The 18,426-nt window shown below is 36.9% G+C and overlaps 1 protein-coding gene across 4 annotated transcripts in view; it reads right to left on the reverse strand.

Annotated features, from left to right (window-relative positions):
- The window catches only part of LOC118203488 (protein argonaute-4-like), a 70,200-nt gene that overhangs the window by 31,090 nt on the left and 20,684 nt on the right, over window positions 1-18,426 (reverse strand). Inside the window, exon 1 of one of the 4 annotated variants that reach the window (XM_035375773.2) lies at window positions 1,265-1,339. The exons of 2 other annotated variants lie outside the window; for them this stretch is intronic. The gene's annotated coding sequence lies outside the window, so the exon portion shown is untranslated. Of the gene's footprint in view, window positions 1-1,255; window positions 1,340-18,426 lie in introns of those variants that run through there. One more of the 4 variants, XM_035375775.2, reaches the window with a different exon arrangement.

An 18,426-nucleotide genomic window follows, 5' to 3' on the forward strand; every position in this document is an offset into this window, starting at 1 on the left:
TCTATACCTCTTCATCACTTCTGCCGCCAGTGAATTCATAACTGCAGCATTTTGCTGAAATAACTCATTTTCAGAAAAGCGTTTCACCCGAAGACTCCTTTTATTTTTTAAAAGATAGTCATCACAGGAAGCAAGATCGTGGAGTAAGCTAGATGCTCCCCGATCTCCCACGAATGTTCTGAAGCAGCTATTGAGTGGATGCGGCTGGACACTGCCGTAGAGCATGTTTTTCTGGCGAAGAGGGGAGGGGGGAAGAGCTTAGCTGACACCCAAGAGTTTCAATAAATGCCTCTAACTGCATTTCCCAATGGATTGGACCAGAAGTGTCTGACATTTACATGCAAGAATTTATTTATTTTAATTATATGCAAGACTTTTGGTACGACAAGTTCCTCGATATTATTTGTGCCTAAATGGAATAATGCAACAGCAGTCCGAGTTATGTACCTTCAGAATAAAAAGGTTTCGTTTAAATGGCTGCTTTCATTCTTTTTATTTCCAAAAGGATATGATTTTCTAGATATATCACGTAAATATGAGCCAGTTTTTATATGGAAATCGTCACTTCTCTTAGACAAAAGCCGTAACATTATAAGGTATTTCTCCCGCCTTCTTTGCATGCCTTCCTGGTGTGGTGGTCTACACGCTGGGCGTGTATTCCAGACTTCCGTGGTTCAATTCCCGGCGAAGGCGTTGCATATTTTTTAATCTCTCTTGCTTCCAAAAAATCCTAAAGTCTCTACAACGTCCTTTGTTACTAATTAATACATTATGAAATATCATCCTCATGAGCATCCGTATGAGCGATAAGTACGTTTGTGAAATATATATACATTGATATTTTACCCCTGAGTTAGGTAAATGAGGTTTCGATGTATTTTCAAGCTACTTTAACAAAAATAGGTCCTTGCAATCAAGATCTCAAAAACAAATTGTATTTTATAGCAGGAAGTACTTCTGTAGAGAGAATTAAAATATATAACAGGATGCAAGATCATTAATACTGCAAATTATTTTCGGTTATTAAGCTCTGACAGGTCACTATGCATTTGCTGGCAATAAATATATAGTCTCATGAACTTTCTCAAAGCTCTTATGAATTTTATCAAAACCTTTAATCAGTTTATCATAATTTCAACAGTCTAAACAATGTATAAAATGGAATAAATCTTATAGCAATACTCATATATGACAAAATACCGTTATTTGAAAATCAATAGAAATGGTGATTGTTTTACAAACAAAGAACACTCACTTTACATACCTTTCTTTTCACCTGCAATGTTAAAAATGGGAAAGTCCCTCACATGGCAGAGAAATATGTACAATAAAAGTAACGAAACCTTCAGTTTGATAACAAATAAGAGGAGTGCTTTTTAATTTTATCAGCTGCAGTAGAAGATAAGTAAGTTCCAAGTGGTGCTCGACTTTAAGCATCTATATTTCGGAAAATGAACCTTAGAATCACCAAAAAATAGTTTTTTAGATACTTTTAAGCGTAAGTTTAATTAATAAATCAATATTATCTATTAAAAACTAATTAATTTATTTCATGTTCAGTTCTAGTCGGTTATTAATTAAAATTAAATTTCTTCTGCTAGGTGGTATTTCTACTGATGCTACAACTAAACTCAACTCGAAATAAAATATTGGAATAAGCCAATGCGTTTTTATAAAGCATAACTGTAAAATTTTCACGTGTGAAGTAAATGGTAAATATTAAATAAATTTAATGTTCTATTGTTTTTGAAACTTTTATTATCTCTATTTACTTTTAATAAATTTTGAAAATTTTAGTATCGGAATAACCGATGTTTTTGACAATAAAAAGGGCAATTTATAGAAATGATACCCATTGAGATAAAAATTATTAATTATCTTGTTCATTAATAATATCATATCAATTTAATAATAAATATCGTACTATCAGTACTACAGACGGTTTTGTACTTTTTCAAAAAAGTATTTGATGGAATTTTCATAAACCTTTTTCAGTCGTGACCCCTTTTCATCACTGATATTTTTTCGAGATCCCCCGAACCCCATAATATTTACAAAAATTTTGAGGGACCCCATAAGTATTGGGCAAATCCGACACACACGTGAGTGAAACTGTCAATTTTTTCACTTGTACTGTAATATACTTTTGCAATTTTAGGGCATTCACTTTACTTTCTAATTTTAAGACATAATACAATGTGAAAATTTTTAATAAGTATATAACATCATCATGTGCAAAGCAAGGAAAATGAACGTTTATATTACAAAAAGAATGCGTCGAAACTTCGTTTTTTTTCTTTGTCTGTATTGTCTTATCTTTATCTATTTTCAGAGACATTGTGTAAAAATATTTGGTAATGGTAAAATTATTATAATAAGTTAAAGAAATATCAAAACTGCTAAAATTTTGGCGATCCTCTGCTACATTTGCACTTTGGTTGCAAGTCTTCCACATTATTAGTTCAGTATGTTGACAGGCCCAATATCTTCATAGACTCGGCCTTTTTCGTTTTGGGAATTTTCCTTTATTAAGTCTATTTTGAACTTTTTCCATTGTGATCTTGTTCCACGACATAAGAGAGTATCCTCGAAATATGTCATGTGTACTGTTAAAAAAGAAGTCTTTTCATCTCTTCCTTTTATAATTATAATCATTTCCCAGTAGTATTAGGGTTCTGTTAATTGGATAATATCTTCATCACAAAGCTGAAGTAATAGTAATATCAGCAGTTTAGAAGGCAACCATTAATATGCTTCAATGTGATACTAACGATATGAACTTCATTATGACCTAACAAAAAGACGTGTCATGGTTCATTTTGACCTCTCATTTCAATAAACATCCGCTAAAAATCACTGCAGCCATCCATGCTTCAAAATAGGAGTAATAATCAAAAAGCATTTTCTTGATATTTATGAAATATTTTTGCGTTTAGTAATAACGGCTATCTTTTCTCTTAGATATATTGGCCCAACACGAAAAAGGTAATATGCTCCTCTGCAGATTTTTGCCAAATTTATTCCATCAGATTCATTTTTAAGTCGTATATTCTGATCGAGTACATATGAGAAAAAAAACGTCCGGATTCATCGATGCTTATACATAATTTCAGGTAAAAACTTTAAAATAATTCGAAGCTATTCAACTATAATCCAAGTTTCTACTAAAACCAAATCTACATCTTTTTATCGCCATGTGCTCGTTTGTGAAGTCTATATATTTTTTCTTTCTCCGGTTCCATCCACAGCAATAATGAAGGTTTTTACTTCGATAATGCAGTGGTTAAACTGAGCTTCCACAACTGCAATTCTTTCGAGTAATCTCAATGAAATCCCTGAAGGTTGCTCCAGAAAATAAAAAATCCTGAAATGCACTGTTATAAAGACAGAATTTGCGTCTGAGAGGACGAAAATGAGATGCTGTATTTCTGAAAAAGCTTCAAACTGCAGCAGATAGCATATAAGAGACGCATAGAAAAGCTGAGATGGCGAGATCTTATTTTCATCACCTATTTTTACGCAGTTAGTGAAAAATATTGCTGCACACAGTGATATCTACCAAAACAACTACTCACCTAGCTACTAGAGTTGGAAGGAACAACAACACGCCACAACATGTCTGTAAATATTTTCCTAATACCTAGAAATTATACAGTTGTGAAACAATTATAATTTATGATTTTTTAGCTTAGACATACAAATACATTACTGAAGCAATGATCTGCATCTTTAGTGCGGAAATTGGAGAAATGGTTTTAAAAACGAGTATCTAACTTTACTGATAAGCTGTCTTTTAGGATTCAAATTTTCAGTTTGATAATAGAAAGTGTATGAATGATTAAAACAGTCGATGGTTTACCGATAATTGCCTATTTTTTATCAGGTTATGGAAATGCAGTTTAAATTCCATCCGTGTTTCTCTAATCGGATAATGTTATGTGAATGATAACATTAATCAAGATAGGATTAAGTGACGACCTTTGTATTTAGGTGTTTTGATACAAGTTAATGAGGTTTTTGTAAAATTCAGTTGTATTTCCAAGTCCATTAGTGAAATAATTGCTACTTCTATGACAGTCAAATTCAGACTAAATTTCTAAAGCAAATGATACAGGAACTCACTGGATTGGTTGTCAGAAGCATTAACAAAATATTAAGGTTTCGTTTCCAGTTGCAGCTCATACGATAACATTAGAATGGAAAACTTTTCCAAACTCCGATGTCTTAAGATATTTCGTTGAATAGTTTTTAATGTCTCTCTTCAGATAACAGTTCTTTATGAAATAATCAGTAAGCCTCAAAATTTCATAATTTTTTATTCTAACACAAACGATTACTGCCTAGTCATATACAGCCCAGGCCTAAGGAACAAGATTTTATTCATCTTATAGTTTCTCTTAATCTTTTTCTTTAAGGAAAAGGTGTTGGACGGCCTCTGACAGAACACTATATGGAACTAACTGAATCGGGCTTTCTGATATTTGAGATATTTCTAACTGAATTTCTGTAGCATTTATATCATTCGGATATATAAATATTAAGTTATAAGCTGCTCCTTTTACATTAGCTAAATCTAATGACATAGATTTTTCACAGTTAGAAACTGGAAATCGGAAGATATTCCGTATTATTTTTTGCATCGCTATTTCAGAGTGAAATTGAAACATCTAATTGTTCTTTAATTTCTATTATGAGGATTTATCTATTTATTTTTGACTAATAGTTAATTTTGAGTTAAAGCTGTAGAGACATTAGGTTGTTTGGAAGCAAGAGATGTGAAATGAGCAACGCCTTCGCCGGGAATCAAACCGCGGACATCTGGAATACGCAGCCAGCGTGCAGACCACTACACCACGAAGGTTTGAGAAATACCTTATATACTCCCCCTTTTAAAGAGTGACTGGAGTTTTTTTTAGGGGACCCACTCGCCAAATCCTGGGTGTGGAGAATCATCATCCACCCCCTTTTAGCTCGGGCGCAACTGTAGAGACATCAGGTTATTTGGAAGCAGAAGACGTAAAATGAGCAACGCTTTCGCCGGGAATCGAACCGTGGACCTCTGGAATACGTGCCCAGCGTGCACGCCACTACTCTATAAAGGCATGCTAAGAAGGCGGGAGAAATACCTTATAAAGCAACTTCCTTGCCTTTTCACCTACGCTTTTCATGCCAGAATGTAAATGAGATAGCGCGAGTTTATTCAAATTAAGGAAGAAAGAAGTGCTATTTTAAAAGAGTTCCCAAGTTGATTTTAGAGCGTGTTCTGCCTACTTGAGAGCATGTTGTTGCCGTGACTAAATAGCGGTTTGCTGCCCAAACGGTATAGTGATTAGGGGAGCCTACTGCGGCACCGAAAGGCCCGGGTTCGAATCCCAGAGAAAGCATGGATGTTTACAAATGTATAGTGTCTTTGCGGCATGAGATCATTCTAAATATATGGCCAGCCGAAAGTCCTCTCGTGTGGTTTGGTGGGAAGGAAGAGAGGTAGGAGACCCTCGGACCGCCAACCCCCGGGTTGTTGTCCCTCAACTCCGGGGTGTTGTCCCTCAAAATTGTGGTTAAAATAGAAGTCCAACTTCCTTGAGGCTCTGGCAACCATTCTTCCGCGAAGTACATGGACAAGACAACGGCAAATAGTAATTTGATTCTGTGGCGTTCAGTGCTTTTAGCCATTAAGCTTGTCTCGTCGAGTTCTACAAGCCAGAGCTTTCCTGCGCGTTACTTTATCTTATGAGCCGTTAAGCTAATATAGTAACTGCATTTGATTTTTGTTCAACATTACTTGTTAAAGTTAAGCCAGAAGTGTTGGCTTGTGTAAAAGAAGAAGTGTTGGCTTGTGTAAAAGAAGAAGTGTTGGCTTGTGTAAAAGAAGAAGTGTTGGCTTGTGTATTGGGTCATTATTACTTCTTTGTGAACAAATAAAAGGGCTATTTACACCCTTCTTCTGACTTTGTCTGTCAGTTTAAAACAAGAGGATAATTCCTTCGACAGTCTTTCTAGAGCTCATAAGTTTATGCTACTAATGCGAGTGAGACTCTATACGTCTATTGGCTCTGAATCCAAATTAATCTTTATTTTTACAACTCTGTTTCATCAAATAACGTCAATTCAAGTTTTAAATCAAAATAATCTTTATTTTCGTTTTTATCAAAATGTAAACAACTCTTTAGAACAATATCATTATAGTACTATTTTGTTGCCAGTCAAAGAACAACAAAAATTGAATAATCTTTTTGTTGCCATTCTCAAAACAACAAAAATTGAATAATAATTTTGTTGCCATTCTGAAAACAACAAAAAACAAATAAAATGATATTAATCAGTATTTAAAGTTTCTGTATAAGTTCAAGCCACAACCGTAATCCCTTCCCAGTAACTAAGTTACGGTAGAGCATAATATTACCTTTAAAACACACTATTTACAAAAAAAAAAAAAAAAAAAAATATTGATACATATAAATGCTAATTCCGAAATCGCACAGGGGTCCGCCCTACACGCTACTGTTTTGCAGGAAACTTGTTAATTTTAGGAGGTAAGTCTGTTGGAGGTTTGACAGGTTTTCTCATTGACGTTGTTGGTTGCTTCGTAGTAATGTCTGGTGTTTGCAAGAAATATGCAACCTTTAATCTATCAATAGACACTGTAACGTCTTTGTGATTAATTTTTACTGTAAAATATTGTTGCGTGCGTACGGGTTCGTTACGAAATGAATGCACAAGTCCGATGAAAAATAAACAAAAATTTATTATTATCACAACAAAAATTCTTAAATCTTCTCAAATTATCATGCAGTATTACAATATCTCACAGTAGTTATCTTTTAACTACTCAAATGTCCAATAGAACGTAATTCAAAACAGCTAAAGAACGCTAATCCGCGAATTCGCTACAATCAACAACAGTAGTTTTCTAAACAACAACAAACTAAGCAACTACTACAAACTGAGATGTTTTCCTCTTTTTATAAGATTTTAAAATCACGCGCTAGAATTTTCCAGTACTTTCTCGAAATCAAAAAGAGATATTTATTTATTTAATGCACGCGCTCTTGTATTTTCAATTTTCCGGCTTAGCTTTCTTTTAATATTCGTCACGCGCTGCACTGCGCGAGAAATAAAACCATTTAATTTATAATTGAACTAACATTAGCTTTTTAAATACCAAATTCGTAACACTGCCCCCTTCCCAAGGACTGCACGTCCCGGGCAGTACAATCCCTGGACAGGAAGCTAAACTTACAACTGTGGCATAAATGCATTAATAAGCATTACATTACAATAATAAACAACATGAACAATAAATGCAATACATAAAACAAATCAAATGCTATCAAATACAAATCAAATACACATTTAAAAACAAAATGGACCATGGTCTTATACTATTTACAATTATTTACATTATGTATTATGGCCATAGTAATGAGCTAACCTGTCGTAATGAACGACTTTAGGTTTAGAGTTCGAAGACTTACGAATCCGAACCACGACGTCATTCAGCCTGTTTAGGACTGTGTACGGCCCATCCCAAGGTGACTGTAATTTCGGACAAAGTCCTTTCCGTCGAGTCGGATTCCACAACCACACCTTGTCTCCTTCGTGGAATTGATGTTCAGTAGCTCTTGTGTCGTATCGGGTCTTCATCTTCTCCGTCGCCAAGTTGACTCGCTCTCGTGCAAAATTGCGCATCACTTCAAACCGGGCCTGGAGATCTTGAATATATTCCTCAGACGATGAAGGAGCATCCGGAGGGCGGCCAAACAATAGATCACAAGGCAGACGAAGGTCACAACCGAAGAGCATCTGTGATGGAGAATAGCCGGTAGTCTCGTGGACAGCACTGCGGTAAGCCAGTAAAAAGAGTGGTAATTTCTTGTCCCAGTCCTGTTGGTTTCTGGAAACCACTAATGAGAGGTTATTAAGGATGGTTCGATTGAACCTCTCTACCATGCCGTCCGACTGGGGATGCAATGGCGTCGTTTGAGTTTTGTCAATGCCAAGTAGTTTGCATAGTTCTTTGATTACTGCCGAGGCAAAATTCCTTCCCTGATCGGAATGTAACTGAAGAGGCACTCCGAACCTGGAAATCCAGTGCTGTATCATTACCTCAGCTACTGTGACTGCCTCTTGATCAGGAATAGGATAAGCTTCAGGCCACTTGGTGAAGTAATCAATGACAGCGAGTATGTATTTGTTGCCATCAGCAGTTCGTGGCAGTGGTCCCAGGATGTCAAAGGCGATACGTTCAAAAGGCGCACCTACGTTGTAGTCTGCCTCGGCTGCGTTTCCTCGGTCCTTTCTGACCTGCACAGGCATCGCAAGATCGGCACCACTTTTGCACGTCATTCTTTGCATTATTCCAGTAAAAGCGCTCACGAACTCTCTGTAAGGTCTTCATAATTCCAAAGTGACCTCCTGTAGGGCTGTTATGTAGTTCTTTGAGGACATCAGGAATCCGGGATCTTGGAAGTATCAGTTGCCATCGGAACGTCTTCCCATCATCCGACTCGAATTTCCGGTATAAGACGCCGTTTCGAATGTGAAGTGAATCCCAGAGTGCCCAGTATTGTTTTGTTGTTGGACTACAGATAGAAATGTCCTGCCATGTAGGTTTTCTGTTTGATGACTCTATTAAATCAAGTATGGGTTTAATGTCGCGGTCTTCCAGCTGGTCTTTCCTGACTTCATCATCACTCCACGGGTCTCGATCAGCCGATGTTGATGTTGTAATTTGTCTTGCGACCGGAGTCAGCAGCTCGTATTTCGCTTCCACCCTGGAACAATATCGGCAGCTTTCTTGGCAAGGTCTTCTAGACAGGGCGTCGGCGTTTCCGTGTGATGATCCCTTACGATGACGGATAGTGATGTCATATTCTTGGAGTCTCTGTATCCACCTGGCTATTTGACCCTCAGGATTTTTGAAATTTAAAAGCCAGGCCAATGAGGCATGGTCCGTGCGGAGGAGGAATTTTCTCCCGTATAGATAATGATGGAAATGTTCTACAGCTTTGACTATGGCGAGCAACTCTTTCCTTGTGACACAGTAATTCCTCTCCGGTTTAGACAGGCACTTGCTCCAGTAAGCTACTACACGTTCTTGGCCTTCTATTTCTTGGGACAAAACAGCACCGACACTTTCATTGCTCGCGTCGGTGTCGAGAATAAATGGTCTGTCGAGCTGAGGATACGTCAGGATTGGAGCAGATGTTAAAGCTTCCTTTAAGTTGTTAAATGCATCCTCGCATTCCTTTGTCCACAAGAATCTTTGCTTGCTCTCTGTCAGCTTGTGAAGTGGTCTTGCGATGGAAGAAAAGTTCTTCACGAATCTCTTATGGTAGGTGCAAAGCCCTAGGAAGCTTCTCAGCTGATGGACATTTTTGGGACGCGTCCAGGATTTAACCGCTGATACCTTTTCAGGATCCGTGCGTAGGGCGACTAAACAGGCGGTCACAAGGCAGACGAAGGTCTCGACCGAAGAGCTTCTGGGATGGAGAATAGCTGGTAGTCTTGCGTTTCTTTTCGACCCTGGTATGATTTCGGCAGCTTTCCAAGCTCGATCTTTCGGACAAGGCGTCGACATTTCCAGGCGAGGATCCCTTTTGAGGATGGATAGTCATGCCATCAGATGCTGAAAGCAGCTTATTGTTTTTGAAATCTAAGGAAAAATTGTATTTCCTTAAAAAGTCCAATCCGAGTATGCATGGATCTGTAATATCCGCCACATATGCCGTGTGATTGTAGGAGGCACTTCCAAACGTGAAGTTCAAGTTTAACTTCCCAGCTATCTCGATCTTGTCACCAGACGCAGTCTGAAGGGTAACACAGGATGGCGTCCAAATAAGTTTATCTTTAAACTGTTCAGCTAAATCTTTCCTAATGATGGTAACATTAGCTCTTGTGTCAATGATCATATTGCAAGGAACTCCATCGATATGCCCATTGATGGAAAGTCCGTTACTGTTGCCACTCACCGTAGAAATCTTGAGTGCTTTAAAACAAGGTTTTTCATTATCTGGCAACCTCCGTTCCTTGATATGGTCATTTATTTGTTTCCTGCGTCGTTGCTGAGAAATGGTCTTAATGTTCATACCCTGGGGTGTTCTGCAATTCTTTCGTACGTGGCCTTCAGCTCCACAGTTCCAGCACTTTGGTTTCTTGTCAATCCTTTTCCTTCCCATGGCATTTAATTGTCTGTTTGAATCGTATGCCTTATTTTCCATGCTCTGGGGTGTTCTGCAGTTCCTTCGTATGTGGCCTTCAACACCGCAGTTCCAGCACTTTAGGGTCGGTTTCTTTTCACCACTATTCCGTCTAAAGGCATTCACTGGTCTTGACAACTCATCCGCTTTATTATTCGTGCCCTGGGGTGTTCTGCAATACCGTCGTAGGTGACCTTCAGAACCACATCTCCAACACCTTCGAGCCAATTTGTTCTCACTGCTACTCCGTATCAAAGCGTCGACTTGTCTGGATAAATCATCTAAACGAGCCATCAGTTGATCCACTGGCTCGTGGACTCGCATAGCTCTGACTGGGTAGCGGTCTGTATGAGTTGCTTGCTGGGCTGCCTCGAATTTCATGGCTAACAACAGAGCACTTTTTATATCCTTCACATCCGCCATTCGTATAGCTTTCTGTATTTCAGGGTCCCGGATGCCATCGATGAAATATTGCAGGGACAGGATTTCCTTTGTTTCTGTCGGGCACTCCGAAAAGGCGTGATGTGACAGCCTTTCAACATCCGTGGCGAGCTCCTGAAGTGTTTCGGTGGGCTTCTGTTGACGGGATTTTAATTGGAGCCTGCTGAAGTCTTTTAAGCATTTCTCGCCGAAGCGCAGCTCCAAGGCGCCGGACAGAGCTTCGAAATCTAGCCTTTGATTTTCGGGAAGCGTCTGCAGAATATCCGCTGCGTCTGCTCTAAGAGAAGCAGCGAGATGACAGGCTTTAGCTTGGGAGTCCCATCCATTCGCATCCGCAACGATAGAAAACTGGGTCTTATACACTTGCCAGGATGTCTTCCCATCATATGTGGATAGCTTCAGAGATGGACGAGCAGGCATCGGTAAGAATTTAAAATCATCACTCTTGCTCCCTGCCGTCGCTACGAATTTTTTTTAAGTTTCCATTTCTTTGGCAACTGCAGAAACTCTCTCTTCAATTTGTTGTTGGACGGCCGAAACTCTTCCTTCGACTCGTTGCTCCACAGCCGACACTCTATCTTCTATTTCATCTTTGACAGAAGAAACCTTTTCTTCAATTTGCCCGACTTTATTTTCGACAGCTCCTATTCTGTCTTCCATAGCCTCAAATTTACTTTCTATTACGCAGGTTATTTCTCTTTTCATTTCGTCTTGACCTGCTTCAATCTTTTCTTGTACAGCTTTTATATTTTCCTAAAAGTTATTTGACCAGCTTCCAACTTTTCGTGAACGGCTTCCATTTCCTTTTTAACGGATTCTTCCATCTTTTCCTGACCAGATTTCATATCATCTTTCATTTCTTCTTGTCCCGCTTTCATTTCCTCCTGGCTCGTCTTCATTTCCTCTTTAAATGCAGCAAAGGCTGATATCAACTGTCTTAACTGCTCTTCCATCGCTCTTGTGATTGGCATTCAAACCCCACTCCTGACACCAAAAATTGTCGCGTGCGTACGGGTTCGTTACGAAATGAATGCACAAGTCCGATGAAAAATGAACAAAAATTTATTATTATCACAACAAAAATGCTTAAATCTTCTCAAATTATCATGCAGTATCACAATATCTCACAGTAGTTATCTTTTAACTACTCAAATGTCCAATAGAACGTAATTCAAAACAGCTAAAGAAAGCTAATCCGCGAATTCGCTACAATCAACAACAGCAGTTTTCTAAACAACAAACTAAGCAACTACAACAAACTGAGATGTTTTCCTCCTTTTATAAGATTTTAAAATCACGCGCTAGAATTTTCCAGTACTTTCTCGAAATCAAAAAGAGATATTTATTTATTTAATGCACACGCTCTTGTATTTTCAATTTTCCGGCTTAGCTTTCTTTTAATATTCGTCACGCGCTGCACTGCGCGAGAAATAAAACCATTTAATTCATAATTGAACTAACATTAGCTTTTTAAATACCAAATTCGTAACAATATTTTTCTTTTCTGTCAACCACTTTAAAAGGACCATCATAAGGGGATTCTAACTGCTTTATAACTCTGTCTTTGCGAATAAACACATGCGATGTTGTTTTCAAGTCTTTAGGGACGAATATTTTTTGGACATATTTATCGGATACTGTTCTTGGTCCAATTTTTTCCATAGTTTTTTTTAGCTGCTTGACAAAAATGTCAGGTGGTGTATGAGTTGTGCTATCGTGGAAAATTTCTCCAGGTAATCGTATATTTTGTCCATAAACCATTTGAGCAATTGTATATGCAGAGTCTTCCTGCATAGCTGTGCGTAAGCCAAGAAGAACAGTTGGAAGTGTTTCAGTCTAGGCCAGTTTATTGTGTGCCATAAGCGCGGTCTTGAGAGATCTATGGAAGCGCTCTACCTTCCCATTTGCTTGGGGGTGGTAAGCCGTTGTATGTTGTAATTTTATTCCACACATTTTCGATAGGTTGTTGAACAACTCTGAACTAAACTGAGGTCCACGATCTGTGACTAGGCGACAGAGCGTCCCAAATCTTGAAATCCAATTAAAATAAAATGCTTTAGCAACTGTGTCTGCTGAAATGCTAAGTGGAATCACTTCCATCCAGTTAGAGTACCGGTAAATGCAAGTGAGACAGTAAATATTCCCATTTGATGGTGGTAGGGGTCCAATAAGATCAATATGCACGTTGTACTGTACATCTTTACGGATACCTGGCCAAATAAATTTAGACGATAAGAGCTTTACAGATGACTTAATATTAGGATGGGCTACGTTATGCATTTGATAAAATATTTTCTTGCGATAGCTGTCTGTAATATATGGTCTGAAATTATTCGTTGAAGTTTCGCACCACAGAGACTTCCGAGAAGGTAGCAGATACTACTTGAAGTTCAGGGAAATTGCTGATGTCTTCAAATTTTGCAATTCTTTATCCATAATTTGTTCATCTGTAATTTTGTCATAGTCGATCAAAGAAATTTCTTCAATTCTCGATAAAGTATCTTCAACGATGTTATCTCGGCCTTCTACGTGCTGTATATCAGTTGAAAATTGAGAGATGTATTGTAAATGTCTAAGTTGACGAGGTGATGCTTTTTCTGGCTTTTGTTTAAATGCAAAGATTATGGGTTTATGGTCTGTGAATATTGTAGATGTTCTTCCTTCCAGTAAACATTTAAAGTGTTTGATGGAGAGGTAAATTCCAAGTAACTCTCTGTCGTAAGTACTGTAATGCTTTTGTGCTTCGTTTAGTTTTTTGGAATAAAATGCTACAGGTTTACATCCGTTATCTTCAAATTGTTGAAGTACCGCTCCAATCGCCGAGTCTGAAGCGTCTGCATATAATGACAGAGGTAGTTCATGATTCGGGAATGATAAGAGTGTTGTATTGACTAAATCATCTTTGCATCGCTGAAATTGTTCCTTAGCTTCATCGGTCCACTGAATTTTCCGTTTATCTTTTTTTCGGGCTCCTTTAAAGCAGTCGTGTAGGAGAGATTGGTTTTTTGATGCATTTTTTAAATATCGCCGATAAAAATTAATAAGGCCTAAGAATGTTCTCAGTTCGTGAATGGTTGTTGGAAGCTTGTAATTAACAATAATTTGGACTTTCTCAGGTAAAGGTCGTGATTCTTGAGGAGTAATTAAATAACCCAAGAATTCTACTTCTTGTGTGCCAAATATGGATTTGGAAACATTAATGCGGAGTCCATAGGCATTTAATCTCTCAAACACAAGCTTCAAATCAGATGCTATCAGAATGTCATCTAAGTATGGAAAAGAGAAATTTAGACCAGAAAGAACTGTATTTAAAAAATCTTTGAAACGTTGCTGGTGCATTCTTCAAACGAAAACTCATAACATTAAATTCATATAATCCAAAAGGAGTAATAACAGCAGTTTTACATCTGTCTTCTTCGGCAATGGGCACTTGGTAGTAGGCTTTAAATAAATCTATTTTAGAATAAATATTCGTACCTTTTAAAATATGATGGAAGTCCTCTATCCTAGGAATAGGATATCTATCAGGAACTGTTCTATTGTTTAGCTGTCTATAATCTCCACATGGGCGAAGAGTACCATCTTTTTTTAACACCACATGCAGAGTACTTGCCCATTGAGAACTCGAGGGTTTTATAATGTTATTGTCCAAGATGAATTGGAACTCTTGCTTAACTACTGCAAGCTTTCGAGGATCCAACTGTCTTGCTTTGGAATGCACAGGTTGATCATGTGTTATGATATGATGTTAAACATTTAGTTTTAAACCTGATAAGAATAAATTTGGTTTGCATAAGTCTGGGTATTGTTTTAGAAGAGTATTAAATTTTGTTGAATGGGTTACTGTAACAATATCACTATTTTTACTGATGAAAGAACTTCACCAGTTACCTTTAGTTGTGTTACTCCATCAATCAGTTTCTTGCCATGTAAATCAATTATTAATTTAAATTTGTTAAGGAAACCAGCTCCCAAAATTCCTTTATTAATTTTAGCTACTATAAATAGAAATTGAAATTCACGCCTAAGTCCTAAATCAAGTGTTAACATTTTTATACCATATGTTTCGATTTCGGTACCATTCGCTGCATACAACTTGAAATCCGCGGATTGTTTGTCTTGTGCTGATGCATGTAAAATGCTAACATCTGCACCACTATCTACTAAGAAACGCACTTTCGATTTTTTATCTCTGACAAATAGGCGAAACTGGCGACATTCTTTAACATTATCGGCAGTAGAGCTTGCCGCCTCTTCTACTGCGCATTGTCGTTTCCCTGATTGGATGATCTATCAGTTGACCAACTGCACGGCTGAGTACATTTATCTTGATGACATTTGTTACCGAAACGAAAATGATAAAAACAATATTTTCCTTTGAGATTAAATCTTTTCCTAGAAGTACTGCGAGATCGTCTCCGGGACGGAGAGTTGTTTCTAAATCGTGGTCTCGATATATGATGAACCGGCAATTCCCTGTTCAAGGGACTGAATTTTCATTAACAGTTCTGTATTCGAGCAATTAGCAGCTGTTGATACACCACAAATCTCTTTAGAAGGCGTCATATCAGAAATTTTATCAGCCATGATCGCCAACTTGGGTAATTCTTCGTCACTAACAAGTATTATATTACGCATAGAATCCGGCAATTTCTCTAACCATAACGTTTTAATTAAATTTTCGGACACATCCGATGTTGCAACAGATTTTAATTTTTGTAATAATTGACTGGGTTTCAAGTTACCTATATCGATTCCTGTAAGAAGTTTTTTAATTCTAGTACTTTCGCTTTCCTTAAATAAATCCAGAAGCCTTGTTTTCGATTCTGTATATTTAGTAGCGGAATTACTTGTTATGATATCCCAGATGTTCTCAACATATTTTGGTTCTAACTATGATACTAAATAGTTAAATTTCGTTTCTTGCGAAATAATCCCATTTATCTTAAACTGCGCCTCAACTTGAAAAAACCATATTTCTGGGCGATTCAACCAAAATGGAGGAATTTTGACACTTACCTTGCACAGTTCGTGTGCAGAATCCGTAACAGTTTTATCGTCTTCAGACATATTTACTTTTAAATCGAAAGTCCAAGTCACCAATTATTGGCTGTGACTCCAAATTAATCTTTATTTTTACAACTCTGTTTCATCAAATAACGTCAATCCAAGTTTTAAATCAAAATAATCTTTATATTTTCGTTTTTATCAAAATGTAAACAACTCTTTAGAACAATATCATTAGTAATCTTTTTTTGCCATTCCAAGAACAACAAAAATTGAATAATCTTTTTGTTGCCATTCTCAAAACAACAAAAAATAAATAAAATGATATTAATCAGTATTTAAGGTTTCTGTATAAGTTCAAGCCACAACACATCTATACTATTATAAAAGCATATTCTTCTAAAAAAATTAGGGTTCTTATCAATTAATTCTTGACAATCTGGTTTAGGAATTTTCTTTTTGGTTTCTGCTGATATATATCTATCTAGATTTTTCATGAATATTTTGAGAAATATTTTCTGTTGTCTTCTTTAAAGAAAGACATAATCCATTTATAAGTATGTGCTTTATAGAGAGCAATATTTTCTAACTGTAAGGTTTTATTTAATTTTTTTGTTTCTTGCAGCATTAAACTCTAAGCAGGCAACATACATAAGAATAATAATTTGATATGCTTCAAAATTTTATTATTTTATGTCCACTTCAGTGATTTATCATTTAATGCCGCATTTTTTAATAACCGGCATACTTTAGTTAGTTCTTGATCTAAATCTTTAACAGCGTTTGCTCTTGGAGCCCATTTACGTATCAGGCTGAATTTTTAATATGGCTATTAAAACGGACATAATTGCACTCCATCTACTAGTTGAAGATTTTAAAAAATCATAAATCTCTGCGCAATTCCTAAAAATACTAGCATGCCTGAATTTTTAGAAGCGGAATTTTTGCTTACTAAATTTAAGCTGTTAGGTGAGCAAGTAAAATATGTGCCTCCATCATTTCTTTTACAAGTAATGATTTGTGAACCTTAGTGCAATTCCAGGGATAATGGTTCCATTACCATATTCTTGACTCGAACAGTTTGAAAATCAAGGCCTTCCTTTTCTAACATATAAATAATTTCGTTTGCGAAACCACTGCCACTGTCCTCTTTTGTTTCTATAAAATAAATAAAGCATTTTTTAAATTGTCATGGATTCGTCTTTTCAGTACGGTAATCTAATAATTTGATACAGCTATTCAGGTTTGGAAACATCTGCTATACAGTGAAGTATACATATTGTTGTGTGCGTGTAAGTTCGTAATAGACTGAATGCACGCAGATCCGATGATAAGTTAATAACATTTATTTTTATCAGAAGAAACACTTAAAAATTCTAGAATTTTCCACAGAACTTCTCGTACAGGTGTTCATAGTATCACAGAGTACAATCAGTATTTATACTTCAAGCCACTAAGAATGTTAAACACAATGCAATGCAAAGCAAATCTGAAGAGAAAGCTAACCCGGAGATATTCCGGCCGCTAAGATATTTTAGTACTTTCTGGCTTCTCGAAATTACTGAAAAGCAATATGAGGGTCGAATTACGGTTGCAGCTAACATAGTGATCAATTCCATTTATTCAATTACAATATATATTACGGTGATACAGTGACTGGACCAAAATATCGTCAAATGATGGCCAAGTTTTGTGACTTTTGGCGATTTCTCGCCATATTTGGCAATAAAATAAGTCGCCAAAACCGTTGCCAGCTTGGCGACATCTGGCCAAATTATCGAGATAGCCATTTACTCAGTGTTAAATGCACTTGTCCCTGAGATATTACTTTTCCGGTATAGCTTCTCTCTTTTAGATTTTTCTTATGTTATATTGCACAAAAAATACAACAATTTCACATATAATTGCACTAAAATCATCTATTTATGTACAAAATTCGTAACATATATATATATATGGGGGGAGGTAGAGATAGTGTCATTCGGTAAATAATGAGGAATCCTTTTTCCACACCACAAAATATTTAATAACGTAAAAAAACTACAGATTAAATTGGAATATAACATTGGCTTAGCGCCTTCTCGAGCTAGTTGAACACAAAGGCAATTGTGCATCACTTTTAATGTTTACACAGTCATTCAGCGCGTACTAGCACTCGCAATCAGATTAAAGTCCATTGTCACCACCTTCACGTGGTCTGACATCTCTTCGTCTTTCTACCTCGCTCTGTCTGCAGGCGCGCAGGTGATGAGTTTTGCTCTCAGGGGATGCCCTCTGGTGTCTAAAGAGAAATTCCTGGCGTAACAGAGGATAAATTCGAGGCAATGGAAGATAGATATGTTTGAAAATAAAGTTGTAGAAACTGAAGAAACAGTTTCCTCTGTCGAACAACAAATCAGTGAGAGAGTTTCTGCTGCTTTCTGCTGCTTTCTGCTGGAAGTTGACATCTTGAAGAAATCCATAGTGTAATACTTCTTTGGCTATATGAAGCAACTCCAATGATGGAACATAGCAATAACTTTTATTTAACACTCAAAAAATGGCGACATACAAACAAGAAGAGAAAACATATTCTAACATTTAAAAATAAATTACATTCTTCGTGCGACAGTCGCACGTGGCACTCGCGTCTGGTTTCAAATATTGCCATTCACAAATACCTTAATGTTCATCTATTTAAATTATTTAAACTACAAGATTTTAATATTATTTAAAGCTGTTACAACCTCTCCCCCAACGGAGAGACTTTTACCGAAGAGAAAAGTTCTGTAAAATTCGA

This window comes from Stegodyphus dumicola, chromosome 9 (assembly GCF_044657685.1).
Source record: "Stegodyphus dumicola isolate Sdum_Otavi_A_Nest chromosome 9, ASM4465768v1".
Lineage (NCBI taxonomy): Eukaryota > Metazoa > Arthropoda > Arachnida > Araneae > Eresidae > Stegodyphus > Stegodyphus dumicola.